This window comes from Ambystoma mexicanum, chromosome 6q (assembly GCF_040938575.1).
Source record: "Ambystoma mexicanum isolate Mex_15411 chromosome 6q, UKY_AmexF1_1, whole genome shotgun sequence".
Classification (NCBI taxonomy): domain Eukaryota; kingdom Metazoa; phylum Chordata; class Amphibia; order Caudata; family Ambystomatidae; genus Ambystoma; species Ambystoma mexicanum.
The window spans coordinates 1,054,731,158-1,054,757,559 of NC_090937.1; the positions used below are offsets into that span (position 1 = coordinate 1,054,731,158).

General features: G+C 44.9%; 1 protein-coding gene across 2 annotated transcripts in view; it reads right to left on the reverse strand.

The window, feature by feature from the left end:
- Positions 1–26,402, reverse strand: part of TUSC3 (tumor suppressor candidate 3) — a 1,343,405-nt gene that overhangs the window by 942,495 nt on the left and 374,508 nt on the right. Inside the window, exon 1 of one of the 2 annotated variants that reach the window (XM_069631594.1) lies at positions 2,560–2,580. The exons of the other annotated variant lie outside the window; for it this stretch is intronic. The gene's annotated coding sequence lies outside the window, so the exon portion shown is untranslated. Of the gene's footprint in view, positions 1–2,559; positions 2,581–26,402 lie in introns of those variants that run through there. 2 annotated transcript variants of the gene reach the window in all.

Consider the following 26,402-nt stretch of genomic DNA (forward strand, 5'->3'; position numbering starts at 1 on the left):
GCGCTACAGCAGCCGCTAGCTCCTCCTCCCCAGCAATATCAGCCTCCATATCATCCCTCTTGGTGGGGGTCAGCTGCGTCAAAGGGACATTCGCTAAAAGGGGAAACCTCCCAATCCGGTCCCCAATCTGTCTGGAGCGTTAGAGCTCCTCATAATGTGCGGAAAAAACATTAGTGATCCCTGCATTCTCCCGTAGCCCTCCCTGATCTGTTGTTGCCCTTCCTCTCTCCTTTCCTGCCAGGCCAGCATTTTACTAGCAAGGTCCCCTGATTTATAGATATGGCTCCTTTTGAGCCACTGTGCTTGTTTAACATTATCCAGTGCAATGTTCCAAAGCTGTTCCTGTGCCCTGCGGAGCATCTCCCACCTGATTGGGGTACCCTTCTCCAAATATGCCTCCTCTGCAGCCCTTTCCTGCTCCTGCGCTTCCTGGACCGCCTGTCTATGCACAGCCCTGTGAGCCGCAACTAGGGAGATAATTTCCCCCCGTAGGATCACTGTGTAACGTTCCCTTAACAACTCCAGACTGTAAACCGACCCGGTGATTATTTCAAAATATTAATTTCTCTTAGAAGTCACCCCCTTCTTGAAATTCGGGAAATCCCAGATAGTAGCTGATCATACGCCATAGGGTTCTCGGCTATGGAGATGGATACGGGAAGAATCAAGCAAAGTAGAATGGTCGGAGACACCCATGGCCAGGAAAGTATCTGACCTAAGACTATGCATGTCCCCATCTGGGTAAAAAAGTAATCCAGCCTCAATATTGAACCGTCTATTCCTGACAAGATGGAGAAACCCCTGACCAACGGGTGCACCACTCTCCAGGCATCCACCAAAACCATCATGAGGGCGTATTTTGTGTTCAACTTTGTGCGAGCCATTCAAAAGGTCCAGTGCCAGTGGTGTAGACGGACACACGGACACACACACACGGACACACACGGACACACACACGGACACACACGGACACACACGGACACACACACACACACACCCTCGCCCAGAGTTCATCGGTCACCAGAACAAATTGCAAACTCAAGTCCTGCACCACCTCCAGGATTTAGAAGGAACCTGTTTATGTGCAGTAGTATCGAAGCAACTCTTGCCCCTCTGGAGAAGATGGTGTGTTTTGCCGTACGGTAGTTTGTGCATCTAAAAAAGGAGTCTCTGACCCCACCAAATGTGTTTCGGCAAGGAGGACTACATCAGGTGAGTGCTAGTTGAGAAGGTGTAGTACCAGTCATCTCTTGATACTTAACTGCAGCCCATTCATGTTCATTTGAGGCAAGTACAATTTTTCACCATAAAGGGCCCCTCTTTTACCCTGATCTGGACAAACAGCAGAGAAACCCCCTGAATTCTTATCTCTCCCAGTGCTCCAATCATCAAACAAACCAAGGCCGCCCCACCCTCCCCCCAACATCCTCCAGTGCAAACAAGAACACCTGCAGCCCGCACTCCCCCCACCCCAACAAAAAGCACCTGTCGTGGAACCCCTGAGAACCTGAACATACCCCTACCCTTGACAACATGTCCTGGGTCACCCACAAGAGCCAGGGCCGCCATGTATAGGATTCCCAAATGCAAAAGTGGACACCATGCCAACCCTTCTCTCACCATCCGTTCAATTACAAAGCAATCACAGCTTTTTTAATATCCTACCCAAGATACACAATCGTCCCACTCTTCCAATGGAGTCCGCATTGTAGCAGCCACTGACCACATACTGCGAACACTGGCTATATATGGGCTTCTTTTTTATAAGCTTTGATTAAGAAAACATCCACATACGTTAAGGATATCACTCGTTTTCCTAGGATTTTGTATGATATTCAATTGAATTCAGATAATATTTAATTATATTTAGAAAACATCCTTTTTACAGTATATGTAAACAGTGTTTATACTCTGATATACCATCAAGAGGAGGTATTCAAGGCAATGGGGTTGCTGGTATTATAGAGTGATGAAATACAGACCTATAAACAATATTACTGACAACAATTAGGAGTCCCTCACAATCAGTCTTGCACAAAATAACTTTTGCAATCAGCATATTGTAGACATGCAATTGCAACAACATAATTAAGGTGATGTTGTTTTCTAATTGGAGAAGGGGTAAAAGATTACAGTAAAGCACGTTGTTGTAATTCAAAGAAACTGGTCTACAATATCAGATCTCCTTGCAGACTTTATCATGTATGACAAACTATTAGGAGCATAAAGTTACATTGGAATTAAAATAAATCAAATGTAAAGTCCAAGAATCTTAAGTCATCTGTTGAAAGACACTTCCAAGGGTATCATAACTAGGTCAATCAAATGAAAATTCTAATTCTTGAAGTAGTATCAGCGCTTAAACGAGGTGCATAACGCAATTTCCTTGATTATATCTTAGCCTTGCCATTCATTTCATGGGGCCAGTACCTCCGATTTCACCTCCTCTAGTACCGAGTCCCAACAAATCTTTCTGGGACAAGAAACAGACTATTTGGGATTGGGATAGTAATACATTTTTATTAAAACAGTAAATAAAAACTAAAAGTGGTCCCCTACCTTTATGCAGCAGAAGTCACTAACAACATTATACAATCACAGGTAGCTTATCTACAAAAAGAAAAACAACTCCCTGTAATATCTTGCTAATTTACAACGCACAATCTTTTGTATCACTCCAATCAATAAATAATATATTTTTAAGCAAAAAAATGCAGTTCAACTGTAACCTTTAGGCTTGTCAGGACAGACTATTTAAGGTTACCTAATATTTAATATACAATCCCTCATTTGTGTACTTTTCACTTTTATGTATATAATGCTATTGAATTCAAGCAAATGCATGTATGTAAAATAGAATCTCCGATAGGTTAAATTAAGGATCTATAGGTTAGGGAAGCTGCACCTTCAACTTTAGAACCCACAGAATATTACTTTGTAGTAACATGGCATTGTGATTTTCTGAAAGAATAATAACCATCAGCGCAACTTCATTTTACTCTTTGTTTCTACCTATTGCGGAGTCCTCTTGCTTCTGTGCAATGTCATTAGAAAGATGTAATAAACATTTAAATTGAATCATTTTTCTGGGAAATGAAAATGGACAACTTGAACCCACTTTCATCTCACTTCAATGCTATGCTATGTAATTATGGCTTACACAAGTCAAAGGTTTAATCAAATTGTGTACATTCTGAAGTATTGTATGCCTTTTCACAATTCCACTTTCAAAACACACCTTTATTTTGCTTACCTACTATCAAAACGCAATGCTCATTTCATGCAGAAAATGCTATCAGGATTCTAGTCAGAAAGAAAGATGCATTTTGCACTGATAAATGCTACAGTCCTCGAGTGGGCCTACTGACAAATTATTTTTGAGAACCCATATATATTGCGCTGGGCTTTTACACCCACTTCTGGATGTTTCCATAAGGCACAGAACTGGCATGGCCGCTCACAGCTACATGCTGTGATCATCCATCCCACCGGCTTCTGCTCCCAACTCTGTGAATCAGGTCCTACTTAGGCAAAGTCTTCTTCATGCTTGCTCTCTGTATAGGCCATAAGGAGTCCTCCCATCACCTGACGGGATTATCCAGCTTCAGCATAGTCCATTTGAGCAGATTTCCCCCATCTGCATACTCCCAGAGCTTGAACTTAAACAGAGATTGCCTTTTCCCACAGCAAGTCATTTGACATCATTTTCGATCGCTTGAATTTTCCCACATTCATAATTCTACCATAACTCATAATTTATCCCATCAACACAGTCAGAATTCACTTTAATGTGAGCTTTTGTATGTTCAGGACGTATATAATTGAAAAGCAAAACTCTTAAACACCTATTTGTATACAAAACTCACATGAACATCAAACCGGACTTCAATATGACATTTCATATGTAAAGGAGATACATAGGCTATGGGCATTTCATGACTACAAACTAAATATTCATACACTACATATACATCTTATACATCTTATACCACACACAAACACCCACACTTACGAAACATACTCTTATGAAACACATATTTATGACACAGGCACTTAACACACACATTCTTATTGAACACATACTTATGACACACAATCGTATAATCTCTTATAACAAACACTTATGAAACACACACTTACGACACCCGCACAGTCAGCAAAATGCACATATGACTCATGCACTTACAAACATGCACTTATGACACACTCCTACAGCACATGCTTTTCACATGTATATAACTGTATTGGAGATATAAATTGTGAACATGCATGCATTTCTAAAATCGTATGTGCCAGACACTTACACACCAAACACTCATACACCTTACATCATACAATTTTAAGACACAGACTTCGATAACACACACTTATGCCAACATGTCATCAACGTATAGAAGGGCTAGAAGATGTGCTAAATGAATGGACATATTTTAAACAAACGTGTAATATACTTGTATGTAATGCACATTTCATACATTTACAATACTTGCATATAAAAAGTGACATCAAGTCAGGACTAACTTTTATGTTCATTTTTATATGGATAGGAGACACATGCAAGTTTCAAATTGCGTAAACGGATGAAATGTAAACCATATGGCTTTAATGCCATACGCTTATACTCTGAAACACTGCTATGGCAAGCACTCATGCCACAGGCACTTGTACAACATCAGGGTTCGAATTTTGAGGCGAGCTATTTAGCTTGGTTCCATTTGTTTATAATTAATTCACTAATAAAAACGTTTTCAGTGAATTAAAGATAAAAAAAGAATATTGAATCTGTTTTTGTTTTTCAATTTGGGGGGACCCGCCAAACTCCCTTTCCCTATTGATATTACCCCAACCCCACACCCCTTTTTAATCCCTTACCCCACCCCCATATATACATTTACCCATATTTATTTTTTATTCATTGAATAAGTAATTTGTTGTTGTGAATTTGTTAATATCACTGTATACCATTTAGCTCCTGGTTCCAGCATAGTAGAGCCTGGTTAGCTTGAAACCAACAGCTACCAGGAGCTACTTTTGGCTCCTAGGGCAACCTAGTGCATTCCAAACATGTAAATGTGACATTAACTCTGAATATTTGAGAATGTTATTAAAGAAGAATTAAAACACATTTAATGTGCATTTAAACAAAATGGTTTATCCAAAATGGGTGAACAGTTAAAACCGCATCTCTGGTAGCTCCTCTTTCCCCTGTGGTAGCTTCTGCCTGCAGGGTGTTTCCTGACACCCAGGAGCTGGTCTTAGCTCCTGCTCATTGAATCTCAATTTCGAACCGTGCAACATACACTCATGCTAGGTTACTGGCATAATTAGTGTCTCCCAACTGGAATGGGACATGTTGGCATGCATTACTCATCAATATAGAAGGCTTAATAAACTATTCTGTTTTATAGTTGACCCCAAATGGTCATTATCCATAAGGTTAATAGACAGACTGAATGTAGTTTGTGTATCCACCAAATGTCTTTGAGCTTAGAATAAGAATTATGTACAAGTCAACATTAATCAAATTGTTCAAATGATTACAGACGAGTCATGTTTAATGTGGTTGCAGCATTTCAGACTGGACTCCCCTGTATAGTGGTATGCCCTTTGCTCACACGTATACTAGTGTGACTGACATTCTGCCAAAAGATAGTATGGGGGGGGGGTGCAGAAATGGGTTGCATTTCAAGGCATGCTGTTTATAAGTCCATAGTTTGTTACAAATAAATGTTGTCAAAAAGGGAACCAAGTGTTTTGTGACACAGTATTCCCCTTACAGGTGAAATACAAATCAATGTTCTGTTATAAAAAGAAAAAACAAATAAGCCAATTTGCTTTACAAATAGTGCATTTCAAAACCAAACCAAATGGATTCACTCTTTGCTTTCCGCAGAAATGCAATAATACTTTTTCTCAGACTTAGTCAAAAACTTGCACTAATATTTAAATGATTTGTCAAAGTGAGGCAATATATACAGGTCTGATACCCATAATGATGCCCATTCTAGAGTCAGGGCATTCCTAGCATCATGGGTGGGAGAGCATATCATCCTTGTAATATTAATATTTTCAGGGGAGAAACACCATTAGTGTGATTTGTCTGCATATTTTTATCAAAGCATACGATAACAAATTACTTTATCGTAGCTCTATTCGAGTAAACATTTAGAAAATATGTTAATTATGTGAAAAACATAAAATGACCTTCAATGTTACGCAAAAGCATACCTCAGACTACTTTACATTCTGCAAATGGTCTACTGAACAAATTGGATAATGAAAAAATACTTTAATCGGAAATGTTGACATTTTGCAAAAAAAAGCAACTGAATGCCATAACTAATGTGACGTTATAGAAAATGCCTTAGACTCTCAGCAGGGTGTCCTTTTAGTGGGATGTGAGTGGATAGAGAAGTTGACACAGTGAATGTTGTATTTTGCCCCTGCTGGAAGAGCTACAGATCTTCACTGACAGCAAAAGGAAGTAACAGGGGTAGAGAAGTCCAGTTATGTGAGGAGACCAATTTTGACCCACCTATAAACAGTACAGAAAGGGAGGACAACTGGCAAGAAGAGCAGTGCAAGACACGTTGGCATCCAGAAAGGTGATCAGGAAAGCAAGGGCACAAGGCCACTAGTCCAGGATTCAGCCCCCATTCCTGGCCATAACTAACAACTAACATAAACCTGATGTATTACACCAGAGTACATCATTACCAATAAATATGAGTGAATGCTAGCTATAACAGGTAGAATGTGGGTGTTGTGGCATCTATCTTGTAAGGGTATCTATTTAATATTTAACAAATTTTTTTTTTTGTTGTTTATTTATTTGTTTTTGGTAGCAAAATTGAATTTACACCTTTACAAATTATAGATAACATATGTAAAATCTCATAAAACAATACACTAACACGAATGATTGCACAACCAAACAATACTAAAATCATTGGCACGTTAAAAACGTTTCCTGATACGTCAGCGAGGATCCTTAAAGTCACCGACTCACAAAGTGGCAAGATCACATAAACATAGCCTCGCCGATTCACAGAGTCACAAAATCACATTATCACAGTAACATGAATCACAGAATGAATCACAAAAACACAGCTAAGGTCGATGATGCCAAATCTCTAACCCAAGCTAACCTAACCTACCCAATATGATAGTGCTAGTGGGGCTTCGCAAGCCTCCTCCAACATGGGTCTTATCACATACAACCGGCAAAGACCACTAGTCATTGAATATGCAAAGTCTCAGAGATTTAAGAGTTTACCCTCTCCAGGAGGTCCTATTGAGTGACAACAGATGTTCTTCGATTATTGCAACAAGTCTAACGGTTGCTAGTATGATGGAGTTGGAATTTCCCTGCATACATCGCAACCATACTAGATGGCGTTCAAACAGCGAGAACGACGTAAGGTATGGGGCCAAACAACGTTGTCTCTGCCTGGAAAAGAAGTTACAGTGCATAAAGAGGTGAATCAGAGTTTCGGGCTCAGTTGTAGTTAAACAAAATCTACATCCCTCCCATTTTGCCAGAGACCTATAACCGTTCCAATTTCTGATGCGGGCACCCGTCTGGATAAGATCCATGCGGAAGCGCATATAATGCCTTCTTGCTCCTCTGTCTGGAAAAGATAGAATATAAGGCAGCCGAGGTGCGACTGCATGTCTAAAGGGGGCATATGAAGAAAAGGAAGAGTAGCGTCCTATCCGATCACAGTTTTGAGCCCATGAATTTTTGAAAAAACGCCTTTTGACTTTGGCGGGGTTATTTACCAACTCATCCTGCGTCATATTCAAGGAAGTTAGGACCGCTTGTATTTTAACTTTCACGCTGGTGATCGAGCTGGGACACTTTCCGGCTACCATTTCCTGGAAGTCCTCATAGAGTGAGTTTGGGGGGGGGGGGAGATCATCTTGGAGAAAGCAGATACCATCCGCCAAGTAAGTCTGTCTTCTAATGGATATAGACCCAGTTCATGGATAATTATGGCGTTCGGTAGGTATCTGGGAAGCCCCAAAGTGGTCTTCCAAAGTTTGCCCTGTAAGATATTTAGGAGGGGCCCCAAATTCAAAAGACAAATGTCTACTGCATAGAGGAGGATGGGCTCTATCTTCATGGTGTAATATTGTATCAAAGGCAGAAGAGAATAACGGCAATATTTGGTAAAGATGATTCTCATTTGAGCCAAGAGGGGATTAAACTTTGCAATCAATACTGAGTGCCACATATTAACTGACATTCCATTCGAGAGATGATAGCCCAAATACCTTATCTCCTCTTTTCTCAAAATCACCTGAGCATTTATTTTAAAGTTGTATCTCGGAAGCTTTTTTTTAGCAGTGAAAACCAATATGTGCGATTTAAGTGAATTAATGGTCATGTTGTTAAGCTTGCAATATTCTCCAAACAGATTTAGTTTGTTTTGGAGTCCAAATGGCACTCTGTCAAATAATATGATGTCATCGGCAAAAGCTAGCCAATGCAACCGCATAGAACCCAGTATAACCGGGAAGGAATTGGATCCTAGCCAGATCTCATCAATATCGGCAAGGTAGAGATTAAACAGGACTGCTGCCAAATTGCAGCCCTGTTGAACACCGATGTACGTGGGTATGTTGTCAGACAGTAGCCCTTCCGCATTAATGCGGACTCGGTAAGAAGTCTTCTGGTGTAGTGCTGCGATTAATGCGACTAGTGGAGAAGGAATACCATATGCCAACATCTTCTGCCAGAGCCGGATACGGAGAACGTTATCAAAGGCAGCCGAAAGGTCTAGGGCTGCCATATATATGGTTCCATTTGATTCGGTGTGTGCATTCCGGAGCAGATGGGCTAAGATCGTAGCATTTAGTTGGGTGCCCATTGCTTTGCGGAAACCGACCTGTGCTCTGGAAAGAATTTTTAGCTCATGTATGCAGCGTTCCAAGTCCAATAGAAGCAGACGTGCAAAAATTTTCGCTGCGGTGTCTATAAGGGCAATGGGCCTGAAGTTTAAGGGGTTATTTAACACACCCTTTTTATGTATAGGAATGATTATGGCAGTCAACCATGATTCCGGGATCTTACCAGTTAAGTAGATCCGCTGGTAACAGGGCAGCAGGTAACTAGCCCAAAAATGGGGGTCATCTTTTATAACGCAAGGAGGAATCCCATCGGGACCGGCTGCTTTGGAAAACTTCAATTGGGAGATCGCCCATATGATGTCTTTTTTGACCTAAGGACAAACTCGCGGCATGGGCAAACACATATCTAAACTCTCAGTAGAGGCATAAGCAGTAGGCAAAGCATATTTTAGAGAGAAATAGTTCTCCCATTCCAAGCCCGAAATAATCGCCACAGCTCGCGAATCCACCTTACCTGAGGGGTTTCTCAGGATTGCCCATATCTCTCGAGTTTTTTTTTTACAAAGCAAACTGATCATATGTTGATTCGCGAGAGTAGAGGCAGCCTGAGAAAGAGACTTTATGTGGTGTTTAAAGCACCCAATGATGTGGTTTTTTTCACGATGATAGGAGAGAGCGCTGAGGGTCTTTTTTCTTAAAGTCGCCAGTTCCCGATTTTTTTCCTTTTTTAATGTTGCCATCTGATTCAGGAGCGGGTTGACATCCGATAGGCTGCCTTTAACCAAAGCATCCTTCGCTAGGGAAAGTAAGTGAAGCTGAATCATGTTGATGTTTCTATCGTTGATTTTTTTAATATGCCCCTGCGACATAAATTCATCCTGGTTTGATATAAGATCTCTGTTCACCAGAAACACCAGTTTCCTACACACGGCCGGATTCCAGTTGACAGAGATGGTATTTCTGTCAGGAACCGCTAGAGAGACCGAGGGTGAAGCGCTAAAGACCTCGCATTTCATATAGAGTGTGGAACACAGCATGTGGTGGTCGCTCAGACCCAAGTCTATAATTAAGACTGGGTCAAGCAACCCGGAACATACTTTAGACGCTAGGATGTAGTCAATAAGGGATGAAAGGTTGCCTCGTGACCATGAGATATGAGAGGAATTAGGTGCAAAGCGAATTGGGTAGATACCCCAATTTTCAAAGAATCTTAGTAAGTGGTCCCCTCTATAAGCAGCCTGTTGGGCGTAGGAAGAAAGGGAAGAAAGAGATCCTGGTGAATGAAAGTATTGAAGGTATGAGTTTAAATCGCCTCCAATCACAATTTCGTGGTTGGGGCACGAAACTGAAGCATGACCCAATATCCTGTCAAGGTCATCCACGAGCAGGGAAAAGGAAACGGACTTGGGATTCCAATACAGCGACATTAGGAGCAAAGGGACAACCTCAATGGATTCAAACAACAGCTCCACTAGAATGCAAGATTTCGAAATGTCAAGGATAGAGGCCACTGCTTTTAGACCATTTTTAATAAGGATAGCAGTGCCGCCAGAAGGGCGGCCTATAAGAGTGCGACTGGCTGGAACCGAGAAACTGGAGTATCCATCGAGAACGAGCTCCGATAGGCTCATCGTCTCCTGCAAAAATAAGATGTCAGGTTTCGAAGCAGGGGCAGCCCGCTTGTGCCATGCGACCAAGTTGGTGAGGCCACAACAATTCCAAGATGCAATAGACAGGCTTGACTGTTATGAGCCTAAAGAGGGCCCTTTGATGGCTGCAGCTGTTTTTATCAAGGGTTCCAGCCAAGCTAGCCCACTCAATGCTTGGGTTAGCAATGCTAGTTGGAGGGCTAATTGCGTAACCTGGGAGTCAGATGAATCTATGGCCTGTCCCAGCGGACATTCTGGCAAAGGGGGAGCTACCCAATCAAGATAGGCCCATGCACTGTCCATGTCCGGAAATAGGCATGGTGTCAGACCAATCGAATGGAAGTCCTCAGCAAAGTCCAGCAGCATTTTAGTAATAATCTGCGATTGGACTCTGCACAGGGCTCTATGATTGTTGTGGGTTGCCAGTTTAACCCAGTCTAGATCTTTAGATGAGAGGTTCCTAAGGGCTGGAATTTGGAAGAATGAATTCATCAAAAATGACCTGTTTATGCGAGCGGGACCATTTGTATCTGGGTTACTCCTCCAGCCAAGGATTAATTTCATGTCCTTTGGTGTGTGCGAAAAGGACAAGACGGCTGGTAGAGATGATCCTGCCACTGAAGGCTGGAAATGCATACCCTCCACATTAGGAGACACAGAGACCCCGGGTACTTCTAAAGGAGGCGGAGAACGACCAAGATCTGCTCTTACCGCACCTTGGGGGGCTAAGGGAATGGAAACAACATCCGACCCAGCCAAGATGGGATCCAACTGAGGGGGCACACAACTTGGACTCAGAACCGGTGTAATTGAGGCCTCGGCTGGCATTGTCGTGGTCACCTTTCTGTGTTGGATGCTAGGAAAAAAGGAATGTAACTGTGATTGGAGCTTGACCGTGGAAGTGCCATGGAGGCCACGAGGGGCGATGTGTGTGTTCCCAGATTTCAAAGCTGGAATCTGAAGATGTGTTCTACTTTCTTCGTCAAGGTCACAGAGAGTTATGCCAAAATCATCGTGGTTGGACCCCGTACCCAAGGTTACTATAGGGTCGGGGATCGTCGTAGCATGAACCGAAGGTGGTATATGAGTGGTAGCTTTCTTTAGGCCTGCCTTGGTGAGATTTAAACGTTTTTGTGCTCGTAGGAAGGACTTTCTCGCTTTACGTGAGACAAAGTGTCTTCCATCATGCACCACGGGTCCTTCCTCCAGGTCCGAGCCCAAGTCTACTGCCAACAGTGCGGGACTGGACGGAGCCTCAATGATGTCAGTCAGGGCGGAGGGACTATCCGAGGAAGTAGCAAGACCTTGCGTAACATTAGAACCCTCTCTCGAGGGGGCCACTGGATCCAAAAGCTGTTTAGTGTCAGCTAGCTTGTAAAGAAGCTGTTCCACCTGTAATAGACGTTTGTGTTGAAGTTTGAGAACCTCCACCAAATCGATGGCCTCCAAGGTAGCATGTGACGTCGTCAATGGATTAGCCCCTGACACTGCCTGAGAGTAGGACATCTGTGGGACAGCTCTAGAGCCCATTCCCGGCTCGGTCTGAGAGCCCTGAGTGTAAGTCATAATAGCGGTAGAGGGTGGGGAGGCTCTGAGGGAGACACTCTCCAACAATTTTTCAAAATGGGCCAGATAGAAGGATCTAGAATGCTCTTCAGCTAGAATAAAGCCCTCAAGTCTGGCCATCTTGTCTTTCATAAGAGAGAATGAAGATTGCATCTCCCTCAGAGTACAATGTGTCAGCTCGTGTCCCTTATCCAATAAATTGAGGATGCGTGAAATAACAGGAAAATTGAAGGGTTCATTTAGCTGCGAATGTGAGCAATAATCCTCTGGAGTAGAAGCCGATCTAACCTCACCCTTTGGAGGAGTGACGGCAGCCTCTTCATTCACCAGGGAAAGGGGAACCGCACCTCCTATGAACAAAGACTCTGCTGCCGTCTCAGTGCCAAACGATATATTGTCATAAGGAGTGGCAACACCCCCTTCCAAGGCCTTGTGTTGAGAAGTCAATGGAGCCGTCCCATGGTCACCATTTAGTTCGCTATTAGATAGTGGGGGGATGTAAAAGTGTACTTGTTCACGAAGTGGAAAAGCGGATGACGCAGGAGACGAGGGGCCCAAGGAGAGCCGCACTCTTTTACTTAGTTCACTGACAATCGTGGGTGCCAGGATAGACGTGTCTGTGAGACAAGGAGGGCAACGAAGGCCCTGTGGAGAGGGGCAGTCAACAACAAGCCCATGGTTGAACAGCTCACCCTCATCACCAACGTAGTCGTTGGCGTCTTGGACTGAAAAGGTTGCCATCGCCACTGCCAAAGACGGACCATGCAGTGGAGGGGAGTTGGCCAAAGATAGAGCAGCTGGAATGGCAGGGTCCATGTGTCCCACCCGACCCCGTCCCACCCCTCTCTCTGTAGGGAGGCTAGTCGTAGCTGGAAAGGGGGCAGTGGCTGCCGAGCACTGAAGAGAGGGAGGCGATAGCGTGTTGGTAGTGGCCTCTGGGGCGAGGTCCTGCAAGGGAGAGCCGGTTTTACAGCCACTTCTTAAAATCGGACTCATATTCAGGATCGATACACACCCCAAAACCAAGCCGTAAGGCTCGCCCCTTTTTAGCCAAGATAAGGAATGCGGACAGGTAACAGTAAACCAAGCGGTATAGAGGCACAACACCACCCTTCAAGCTGAAGCCACTATGGGTTTACCTAAGAAATTGCAGAGAGGTATGCATGGCCTCTAAGCACATGAAAATAGCATCTTAGAAAATTGACAATAGTGTTTCCCTTTTGTTTAAATTATGGACACAGTGTTTGTGGCACCCTATACGGAGCACCACACAATAAGCCCTCCCAGACAGGGGGCGTCCCCGACTCCTGAAGTAGATGGGGCACAGTACCCAAAAAATATATCAAAATTATCAAAATGAGTTGAAGTGAACTATGAACGATAAGTGACAAACCACTTGTGCCTCTAGATCATTCCGGACGCTGCTAGTAGCCTACAGTCCTCCTCCGCGCTACCGCAAACCGCGAACAGCCAACAGTACTTAGGATGTACTTGGCAGGTGCGCGGCGCGGGTGCGCGAGGAGGTTGCTATTAACAAGGCTTCCTGGGCGTCACTCGACAAAAGGGGGCGGGGCCTAAGAAAGCAAAACACAAAACAAAATAAACGTTAACCACACCTCCGAAGCAATGCAAGGCGGGAAATACAATTTAAACAATGTGAAGACAGGGGCTAACATAACAGAGAAAGGCCCTTGCCCAGAGAGGAGATCAGTTATAGGCAGTTCAATGGGCAGTTCAGTTCAATGGGCAGGGACAATTTAGGGCGTAGCAAACAGTCACCTCCTTTCCGCAAACGAGGGCCAGGCAAACTGTGTGTGTCCCAAAAGGACGTCCTCCAGGCGTTTGCAAAGCTCCGAGTACACCCGGCGTCCAAAGGCAGGGAGTAGACCTGCGGAAAGCAAAGGCGGCGCTGCAGGGGAAGTCCGGAGAGTAGCGCGGTCAGTCCATCCACAGCCAACAGTACTTAGGATGTACTTGGCAGGTGCGCGGCGCGGGTGCGCGAGGAGGTTGCTATTAACAAGGCTTCCTGGGCGTCACTCGACAAAAGGGGGCGGGGCCTCCTTTCCGCAAACGAGGGCCAGGCAAACTGTGTGCGTCCCAAAAGGACGTCCTCCAAGCGTTTGCAAAGCTCCGAGTACACCCGGCGTCCAAAGGCAGGGAGTAGACCTGCGGAAAGCAAAGGCGGCGCTGCAGGGGAAGTCCGGAGAGTAGCGCGGTCAGTCCAGCCACAGCCAACAGTACTTAGGATGTACTTGGCAGGTGCAAAAATAGTTGTGATCTCATAATGTGCTGAGGGTTGAATTGAATGGAATAATCACATAATACCATTCTAGAATGAATGAAGGAAAGCATTGAGAGAAGAGTTGGCCAAGGAAGGAGAAGGTTGTAGCTGTTATCTGTATGCAAGTTAAGAATAAACAATTATATTCATAATGTGTGCTTTATTGGAAGCCAAGCATATAAGAGGCTAGGAGCTCGACTCTCTCCGACGGCTAACTTAATCCTAACTACAACATCATTATTGATGGTCACGCCATCCCTATGGGCAAAAGTGTGAAAACTCTCGGCTTTTACCTTGATGCCAACTCCAACCTCTCCAAACAAATCAACATGATCGCCTCAGCCTCTGCCTAAACCGGCAAGCTTATTAGGGCCAGTAGACCCTTCCTATAGCTGCCTCACTCTTGCTAGAGCCCTCATACAGTCTAAATTGGACTACTGCAAGAGCCTGTACCTAGGTGCCAACGAATCTATAATCAACAAACTGCAGGTACTCCAAAATAACGCACTACGCGCAGCACTGAACATCCCCAGGCGAGAGCACATCTCCACTGCTAGGAAATCTTGCAAATGGCTCTCCATGCGATAAAAAATGGATTTGAAAACCATTTGTCTCACGTACAAGGCTTTAAACCACCTAGCCCCACCATATCTAACTAACAAATTCACCATGAAACCCGCCACCAGAACCACTAGATCATCCAACACTTTATGCTCGACAGTGCCCGGGTTCCTCTTAAAAAGAGCTGGAGGGGTTAGCTTCACAGTACTTGCCTCCCAACTCTGGAACACCTTACCACTCGACATTAAAACGATTGATTCCTTCCAAATCTTCAGGAAACATGTTATCAGCCGACTCCTGAACAAAGAGCAGCACCACTGATGTTTGGCGACAAGTCCTTCTGCTTAAATATGTCTATGTACTCTGCAAACTGCTGTATGTGAAACTGTAGTACCACCCAAATATGTGCATACACCTCCTACTGCTTAACTATGTCTATATATTCTGTAAATTGCTGTATATTGAAACTATATATATCACAATTATGTAACCGTCTTCTTTAAGAGCCCTTCTACCTCTGGGTTTGGAGCGCTATACAAATAAATAAAACAAACAAACCTGGATTGTAGACCATCAGTGTCATTCAACTTTCTAGGCAACCAACCAGTCCTTCTGCAAGTGAAGCAAGTCATTTTATAATCAATGAATTTGAATTGGCTGTGAAAAGGAATTTGAAGCAAATGGTGTTGAAGAGCTCTGCGTATTTTACAAAGCACGACCAGTGAACATGCGCACGGTTGCAGCGGCAAACATTAAATAAAGACCCCCCTCAAGCATACCGTAGCGTCTGTATCGACACATGCTCCCATTCCGTGAACGCACTCCGAGCATTAGAGGAAAGCATCTGGAGGTGCATAGCAATGCAGCGCATCACACTCGTTACCAAAACGTATTACATAGGCCACTCAAATTAATATTATTGGTATTGCTCTGGTTACTTCCTGAATTCTTTATTGCATGTGATGAGTGCTGGTGAGGTTTCACAATTGTTTCAGGCATTCAGCATCATATAGAATTCTAAAATTCCTAGGCGCTTCTCTACAGCTTTCCTTGTTTACTATGTTTTGCCTTGGACCCTGCAGTGCAGTTTTGCAGCATGATATACACACGTCTTCCGTAGCTCATTTCTCTAGCTCATTTGGTCATGTAGGCAGTGGATAATCCTTTCTCCGTTTGCAAATGCTGTGGGTTAGTGAAATTGAATGTCGGTTAAGCTGCATGCCAATTGCTCATGTTCACAAGTGATGAGCACACTTACCAGGTATTCCTACGAACTGTAGTTTTATAAGCCATGACCCCTCAGCATGGTTTTTAAGGGGACAATATGTTAGAATCGGAGGGGATGGGGGGGACCTGTACCTTGCAGCTCAACAGTGTGCTATCTGGGCTCCCAAAGCGATCCAAGCATGCGGTACTTGTGCCTCATAATCAAGAGGCTAAGATTCACTTTGCAGCGTTACCGCCTCCTGTAGCGGCTTGGAGACACCGGCAGGTGTTCCCAGGAACAACAACCCTCATTCTTCTGTGCTCGAAAAGGTGAGCAGTGTTGCAAGTCAGCTGACTTGTGACACTTTCACTGGGGCCTTTCCTCTAATCCGCGACTCGCAGCGAGTCATGGAATACAGTTATGTTTGTTTTGTTCTCGAAAATGTCAGATAGTATTATGGCCAGAACCTGTGCATCCAGTGTTGCTACTTGATTTCAGGTACTTCAAGTGAACTATTTAGTTAGGGCCTGGATCATTGACAGGAGTGATAGGCTAGAAGCCATCCCCAGTTGGGTGAACTTATTGCTAATATAGTTGTCTTTTAGCTATATTGTAATCAAAGTTGTATTTTCACATTTTCCTTAATTATTCTATCCGGTCTCTGCTACAGCTCCTAATACTCTAATCAGTTGCAGAGGGGTGTGTCAAGTAGTACTCCAGCCTTGGTCCATGGGTAACACAGATTATATTTTAGTCTGTTGGGCTTGTTGATTGGGGAAGGAGGTAGCATAGTGTCCCGACCTCCGAGAAAACCTAAGCCTTCGCACAAATCTGGCAGATCCGACACTACCACACCATGGTTGGGACAACAAAGCAGCAGGATGGAGTGAGAGGGAAAACAACATTTAGTGCTAATATTTCACAGATGTCAGTAGATAAAATTGTGAATCTCAAATTTAGCTGCATTGGAATTTGTATGTCCATCATTGCTTCCTTAGACGCATACCTTGGATATCACCCTCAGTCACCCATGTGACTGACAGTATCCTCTAGGGGAGAGGGGGGGGGCGACCTGGGCATCATTGGTTCCTTAGACGCATACCTTGGATATCACCCTCAGTCACCCATGTGACTGACAGTATCCTCTCCTGGGGGGGGGGGGACCTGGCCAGGCGAAATTTGGCTGTATGCTGGCAGAATTAAAGAATGTATATTCCCTATTGGGGTTTACTTTGATGAGGACAATTGATCTGCAGATATTCAGATACATTTTCAGGGCCAAATCAATAACGTGTACATTTGTGGTTAAAAAAATAAATGCTCCTGTAATCAGACCGGCCTGCTTTTCTACGCGATTGGAGTTACTCTTGGCAGTTTGCTTGACCCACATTTTGAACTGGAGACATCATACTATTAGTTACAAGAAAAACGCATTGCTGGTGTTCATTGTTTGCACTGATAAATGAGCCAGCCCTACACATTGGCCTGCGAGGGTAAGAAGGTCTGAAATCTTTGGCACCAATAAAATGTTTACAATACATTACGGTGCTGTTGAGTCTGCATTTTTGATATGCAGCACATTATTCTCGACTTTCAGCCTATAATTAAGTTTGGGGAGTTGTAAACTTAGCGGATGTATGATCCCATCTCTTCTTAGATCAACTATATGATCAGTGTGCTGTAGAAACAATTTTCTTCTGTGCGCCAGAGATAAAGGTGCGCGAAGCATTTTATTGAGGTGAATTATAGCTATTCTCTTAGAAAGCACACCCGCCGCATGAACCGGAGCCTCAGGAGTTGAACAAACTACCCCTTAAAACGAATATATATATATATATTTATTTATTTTAAAAGGATGAACTGAGCTCAGTGGAAAGCAAAAACGTGGCAGGCACAACATTCGACTAATATCGCCATTCCATTTTCATCGATATTACTTATGCTTGTTTGTTAGTATACAATTACAGAGATGAAAAAAAATCATCAAGCCTTCCTCGATATGAATGAAAAGAAACATTTCAACTTTACACACTGCATTTTCTTAAGCAAAACAGTCCACATCATCTGGCTGCCAATGTATTTTCTGGAATAAATAATAAGTAAGTTATTGCTGGCGGGCAGGCAGAACGTCAACATATACATGGTTCCACACCTCAGGAAAACCAATGATCTCAGTGTCTTACTATTGGATACAAAGATAGTAGCAGAAAAACTGTTATTCACATATTAGAACTATGATAAACCAGAGTCACGCATCTCCATCCCATCCTACTTCCTCATCCAAATCCTTACCACAGAGGTCTAAGCACACCCCTGAGACAGGAATTCCTAGGGCTCCTACACGACCCCAGTCCCAGCACCCCCTCAGCCTACAAGGCACACCTCACGAGATGTGAGTTACTGTTCCATCTGCCTCCAGAGTGGTAGACACAGGCTATAATGAAGAATGAATGGTACTGGGCTCATTCTGCTGCACCACTCACGGTAGGCGAGGAACACTGTTGGACTCATTTCATCGAGAGGGGGCCACTCCTGCAAAGCCTGGCTGCTTTATGAGTGGTTTCTCTCGGACACGATTGTTAAAATAGACCATTTGCTGCACAATTCTTCCCAGGTTCCTGAAAACAAGGTATCATTCAAGGACTGGGTGAGTTATTTTATTTTCAAGTAGTTAATGTACCTTTCCCGAATGGCTGGATTCAAACCAGAATGAAGCACCTTCGTTGTCTCGAGGTCTAGTAGAAAATGTTCCCTTGTCAGGCTGTGGCCTCCTCCATGATGATCCTCTCCAAAGAATGAATAAGGGGGCATGACGCATCAGACACCATCCACTCTTTATTCTAGCAGGAAGATAAAGGCATGTCCTGCATGCGGTGTCAAAGATATCCTTTTGTTTCCTCTTACTCCAATTCTGTTCTTGATCTCTACCAGTCAAACCAGGACGACTCGAACTCAGAGTGTTCTGAAGAATATGCAAAGTATGCACACAGAACATTTGATATTCACAATTAGGAGTGACCCCTGACATCTATGATGTATTAGCATCTAAGGCCATTCGTCTCCCCCCCGCCCCACAAGGTGTGGTAGTTTCCCCATAAAAACCATGCTAAGTGGTCATTGCTCAGACAACTACAGTTCCAAGGAATACCTGCTAAGTGTGCCCACCACCTGGGAACCAGAGCAACAGGCATGCAGCTTAAACATTGGTGAGGGGGGATAGCTCATGGGCAATGCGCTTGTCTTGGAAGCAAGAAAACAGCTCAACATATGTTTGATACCCAATCCCCTGCTTAGAAATCAATCTCTGGTATTAAACGCATTATGAAAGAACAAATATAACATTATTAAATTTCACAAACCCACAGCATTTGCGAACAGGGAAAGTGTATCCACTGCCTATATGACAGAAAAAACAAGGGAAAAATATGTATATCATTCTCCATGCTGAGTGAACAAGGAACGCTGTGGAGCAACGCTACAGGAAATATACAATTTCAATATGGTGTTGCATGCCTGTCAGGGCCAGGTGGGCTATGGGGACTGTTCGCCACATGACTGAGGCAATTAAGGGTAGGCAAAAGCCTACAACAATATACACAAAAAGGATTCTTCATCCTTTTCACAGGGGGAGCACCCGGAAACCAAGAAAAGCCAAAAGACTACAATACCCAGCAGGCCCATCTGCTCACGAGCCTGCTGGTGGGAGAAGCGTCACGCCCAGTCTGCCGTGCATGCGCGAGCCACGCCTACGCCTAAAAGGCGTGGCTCGGAATACTAGACCTCGGAGAGACAACACGTGTTTCCCAGCACTCCAGCAGATTGCATCTACCCGACAGGCTAGAATATGCGGGGCACACCCCGCCTGAACAGAGAACAGGCCCTGCTTACCATAACAGATAAGTGCAGCTCCAGCGCCGCATCTGGGGAACTGTTTGATGTGTGACAGTGATACGCACCCGAACTCCTAACACGCAGTTGAGCGGCTACAGGGGTAGCAGCGCATGCTGCATGGGGGAACTAACCAGCAGGCATAACTAGGCTGCATGTAGCACCGTGCATGACTGTGTGGCTGACTAAGCGCATGGACCTCACACCCCTGTGGCTACGTGTAACGACGCAAGGCAGGAGATGGAACGTGCGGTGAAGTAATCGTGCGAAGTACCGGACCACGACTCTGGTGGCAGCCGGTTTTGTAAACTCTTGAGCAGCTGTAGAGTTTAAGCTGCACACTCTAACTGCTGCTTTCGGTATTTTCCAGCGCAGCTCAGTAAAGTCCACATCAATCCTCACAGCCGTACCAGTCACGCACGGACAAGACACCCGCAGCTAAGTAGCAGTTCTTGTTTGTAGATCAAAGCCATTGTAAATCACTACCAAAAGTCTGTTAATGCAAGCAGGCATGTTCAGTTGTTTTGGGGAATCAATCCAATGGCAAAAGTCCGTTGATGCAAGCAGGTATATTCAGTTGTTTTATGCACCCAAGTAGCTCATGTGTACAAGTGTGGGGTACAGTAGCACCGCCCAGGCAATTGGTGCTTCTGATTAAGAGCCCAGGCTTGTTCTTAGGGCACACTAGAGTGTTGGTTTTGAGCTCCAGGCAAAAGCCTTGTTCATCATGAGAATTGTATGCGAGCGTGAGCGGTGTGTAAGGGCGGAGATTGCAAGCAGGCAAAGACAATCAGCGGCAGGAGCCGAGGAGCACGTTACCCTAAAAATCCCCTTTCCTATCCACAACTTCTCCCTAACCCTATCTCTGGTTATCCTCAATTCCCCCAACCTATCCAACCATCGGACCCTAACCCTCTTTCCCTGGCAGGTTGCGGTGGCCTGTGGTATATCTAGTTCCCAAGTGCCAAGACCTAATGGGGATGGAGATGTTCGTGCTGCATCTGCGCTAGTCAAGATACGGATCTGACAGAATTGCGAGCCCACATATAGTCAGGCGCCCGGGCAGCATGACAACCATGGAAAACATAACCCTTCTGCAGGAGCTCAAGGCAGAACTAGCTGTGACTAGGCAGGACTACCACACCCTGGCAGGTCAGGTGCAGATCTTGACATCACAGAGCCAAGCCCAAGCCACCCCACTGCCCAGAGGCCCGACCACACCCGTCCAAGTGCAGGTGTCAATAGAGCCACCACTTCCCTTAGCGGCACCAGAACAGTATCACAGTGATTCACAAAAATTCAACCAGTTCGTGATGCAGTGCCAACTGCACTTTTTGACTAAGACGACAGTGCTCCGGACCGCCCAAGCCCATACAGTGTTTGTTATCTCGTACCTGACTGGGGATGCTGCGTCATGGGCCACGCCTCTGGTCAGGAAGGATGATGCCCTTTTGTACAGCTGGGATGAATTCCTGGAGGAGTTCGGAAAGATATTTAACCGGCGGTCGGCATCATTGGTCAAGGACAGGGAACTGCTAAACCTCCAGCAAGGCAGCAAAGCCCTGGTTTCATATGTCACTTCCTTCAATCGACTAGCTATGGAAACAGATTGGCCTCAAGACAAAAGGGTGGCCTTATTCTACCAAGGATTGAAGGATGAGCTAAAGGATCTAATAGCACAGGTGGATCCTCAGCCAGATACCGGTTTCAGTATGATAGACTTAGCACTCCGTTTAGACCAGAGGCAAAGTGAATGATGGCAGGATCGTAGGAAATGGGCACCCATGCCTTTGGTTAGCTTGGACCAGCAAAAGTCGACTAGAACGCCCGATAAGAACCATGAAGAACCCATGCAGATAGGGTCGGTGAGAGGACCATTATCCAAGGACGAGAAAGAGTAAAGAAGAGACAAGTTATGACTCTATTGTGGTAAATCCGGGCATTTCATGCGCGAGTGTCTTGTAAAACCAAAACGAGAGCCGCCAGGAAACGCAAGCGCTTGCCCGTAAGGGTGGTTCAGGCGAGCTCATCAAATGAAGACACCTCGCAGATCCTGCCCAACACACAGTGCAGTTGAGCGGCTCATGTCATGTTAGCTGGCCATCTGAGTTGGCAAAGCAAACGAATTCCAGTATCCTTGATGGTGGACTCTGGTGCCACTGGTATCTTCGTAGATGCCAATTTAGCCCAGCGTTTGAGTTTTCCATTGGTCGACAAGCAGTTAGCAGAAGAGGTCAGGTCTGTGGAGGGTTCCTCACTGAGGTCAGAGCCTACAACCCAACGGACTATACCCATGCGATTGGAATGTGATGGGGACCATCAGGAAGACCTGCAATTTGACGTCATTGCATCACCTCAGTTTGGCTTGATCCTGGGGTTATCCTGGCTGCAATTGCACAACCCAACCATATACTGGAATCAGGGACGGGTTCAATTCCTGTACACCCGTTGATCTACACAGTGCAAAGGTCAAAGCAACAACACCCACATGATTGGGAAAGAAGACAACACATTACCCGCGGAATACGAGTATTTCAGAGACGTCTTCAGTAAGGTAGCTGCGGAGAGCTTACCACCACACCGGTCCTTTAACTGTTGAATTGACCAACCAGGAGCCATCCTGCCTTGCAGTAGGATCTACGCTCTGACCCAAGCGGAAAATGAACACTTAAAGGATAGTTCCGGGACTTTTTTTTTTATTGTCTCTACGGTTCGGCCATGTGTTTTTAAGCATAACTCGGTAGATCGTAGAAAACTTTCCTATGGACCTTACCCGACTTTTCGTCCATTAACGCACTCGAAATCAGCCGCCATTTTCTGATAATCCTATCATTTCCCCCCATCGCCCTGGCTCACCTGCTTTTGCGGCACTAAATCAAATCCCCCGCCCCTGAGCCTGACATCAGCAGACGCGTACCGCCCATTTCCCAACGCCAAAGCACGTTTCGTGTCAACAATCGCTGCGCCTCAGCTAATGAAGTGTCGCCATGGAAATGGCAGGACGCCTCTTTCCTCAATAAGTATAAACACACCATTTCACAACACACCGCAGCAGATTTTCGATTCCATTACTCTCTCTGTGTTACTTTGAGTATTCTGTGACTCGTTTCTGTGCTCTGGTCAGCTACCTTCGCCGCTTCTAGGCCTTGTGAACACTTGTACCATCTCTGTATATTATTTTACTTTCTTTACCACACAATGGCTACAATAATGCTGTATATGTACGAGCCCGAGTACACCGAAGAGGAACTACTGGAAAGGCAAGCACGCGAAAACGATGGGGATTCGGACGGCAGTTGGGAGGACCAGTCAACGGATGAAGAGCCTGGACCATGTCGCATGGACGGCGTCTCCACCTGGTGCACGTGCAATCGGTGCGAGCTAATGCCAACTGAGGAGGAGAACTGCTGCTGCCGTGAAAATTCCGGGTGCTTGGCCTACATTTCGGAAGGCGAGCCAAGTCCGCAATGCATCACCGAGCTGCCAGAGTTCAGGGAAGCCTGCCTCTCACGGACCATGTTGAGGATGATGGTGCTTATGCACGAACTTCGCGGCACTGTTCGTCCGCGTAATCCGAGTAACAAGTAAGTATACTCTGGTTTTGATGTCAGTGATGCCACTACTATGTCATGGTCGTCTCCCACATATAAAATTACATCTACATATCATTCGAATGCATGTAAATTGGTTCCATATTGTGCATTTTCTAGATAGAATTTTTTTCAAAGAAGAATGACATTTTTTTACCTGAATCAACAGTGATAAGAAAGTTTTGTCATTTTAATACAGTTTGCATCTTTCATTTTCACAGGTGGTACAGGCTGGTGGCCTATCGTTGCTTCACTTGGTGGCTTCACGGGAGGCTCGGACACCGCGTTCGGAGAGTAATACCTGCCTGTGCGGTACTTGCCATTAGACAACATTTCCCCAGCGATAGTGGACAATACCGCGGATTTTCCCTGGATGTGCTGCAACCGGAACTTTACAATGTGTAATGTTTATTATTTATGTTCAATTGAAATTAAGTTCTAAAATAAAACCCAACATATATTTTAACAATGGTTGTTTTGATTTTTTAAATGAATCTAGTGTGTCTCCATTGAATAGTCTTCCTGTGCCTTGTCTTGTCACACCACATGTCTCCTGCCAAGCATCCTCCCTCACGCTGGCCGCCCACCTTCAATCCACATAACCGTTGAACCCATATGCAGCAGACATACATATGTTATTTTGCGGGTTGTCATCAAGCCTCCCGGCCTTGCCTCCTCCCCCAAAAAAACTTACCACACCACTTTGTTCAAGCGTTGGCAATAAAAGGAAGGCCGTTGGATTTTATTGATACAAAACATGGTTATAGGTAAATAATCAATATGGTTGATCATAATAAATCATCCTTTTGGGCACCGGGTACAGAGATGACCCCCTCTGGCCCGTGCCGCCTTGGCACCACAGGCCAGCCTGCTGCTGACTAACTGCCTAGGCATCCAGGGTCTCCAGGGTGAACTGCACCCATATATTCTCCTGGCAGGCTGAGGTATTTATAAACTCACCCCCTGCCTTCCATGTACTAGATCCTTCAGCCTGCCTCTTACATGCAGTTAGATGGCCTCTCCTTGGTGAGGCCCTGCGGCAAACGAGTCTTGTCTGCACGACCAGCGCCCTAATCCACTCCCCCCCCCCGCCCTATCAAAGGCAGTTCGCACCGGGGTACTTGCGCTGCCAAGTGGAGCAGTCAGGGAGTGATAAAGGCCAAGAGGTGCCAAAGACCATGTACACTTCAAAGTGGTCTATAGAGCATGGGTTGTTGTTCCCATGTCTACCTCCAGACCCCGTGTCTCCTGCCAAGCATCCCCCCTCACGCTGGACGGCCCCCTGCAATCCACATAAGTGTGTCTCCATTCACGAGTCTTCCTGTGTCTTGTCTGCACGACCACCGCCCCAATCCACCCCCCGCCCTATCAAAGGCAGTTCGCACCGGGGTACTTGTGCTGGCAAGTGGAGCTGTCAGGGAGCGATAAAGGCCAAGAGGTGCCAAAGACCATGTACACTTCAAAGTGGTCTATAGAGCATGGGTTGTTGTTCCCATGTCTACCTCCAGACCCCGTGACTCCTGCCAAGCATCCCCCTTCACGCTGGACGGCCCCCTGCAAACCGCATAATGCCACGACATACACGTCATTCATTCACAAACACACCCCTGTTTCGAATTCTTTATAACCCACTTCATATTTCTAATGAGAACTTCTTTGCGCTTTGCTAGTCAACCCGTGAAGGTGCTGGTTATCTGCTCTTCGTCTCTGTGAACTTCCGTGACCACTTCGAGGAAACTCGTCAGTTTGCAACCTGTGAACTGCTCCCTGTTCTACGACAAGAAACTACTCTGATCCCTGCATCTAACTGTTTGTTCGTCAAGGTAAGGCCATGTACCATAATCATTTTGCGTCCAATTTCTTTTCGTTCAAGACAGTACATGCAAGGAACTAGTCACATGTTCTGAGTTTAGTCAAATTATCTTTCTATTTTTTTAAAGTTATTCAAATACTTATCCGCATGTGAATAACGTGTATAGTTCCAAGAACCAAAATGAACCTTGCATTGAACCTTTTATGTGTCATTTAATTTTTTAACACATTGGTATTCATAGAGAATTGTTGATCTTTACTTTTCAGAACTTTCCACAATGCCTGCCTGTTCCATTGGCGGTTGCCCTTCGAAGACCCATAATAAATCTGAAGGTACTATAATGCATGTTTTCCCTAAGACAATAGATCAGATAAGAGAATGGGTCCGATATTGCGGATATCCACCGTCTAAGCTTGAAAGTAGAGTCCTAGAAGTCTTTGCGGACAAGAGGGGTGATCTATACCACATCTGCAGCAGGCACTTTAGCTCAGACATGTACTCCACATCATTGCTAATAAAGAAGAACACACCGCGAGCGAGGCGAAAATTTCTCTCAACCGCTATTCCCACTCTATTCGTCCACATCCCTCCACTGGTGAGTCAAGTTTACATATTTATCTCTCGGCCTTGCGGTAGTGTGTAGCATTAGCTAACAATAATTTCCCCATTTATGTGTCCACTCAATATGAAGGCGGAAGATTCTCCATCCGTGTCGTTATTGCAGTCATCAACCACTTCAAGCACCTATCGGGTAATCTTACTTGGCTATTCTGCCACTGACTTGTTTTAGGCATGTAAATCAATAGTTTTAATTTATCGTGTAATTATTTTACCTAATGGTACACCCTTGTACTCGTCCTCTAGTCTTTGTTTTCAGTTATAATTATTGTTATCCAAAATAATGCAAGTACTGTCTTTCAGGGAGATGCTGAGGAGTCCAATGTATTGACGACAACCGTTGATGTCACTCAGATGCTCGAGGTACGTTTCCGGA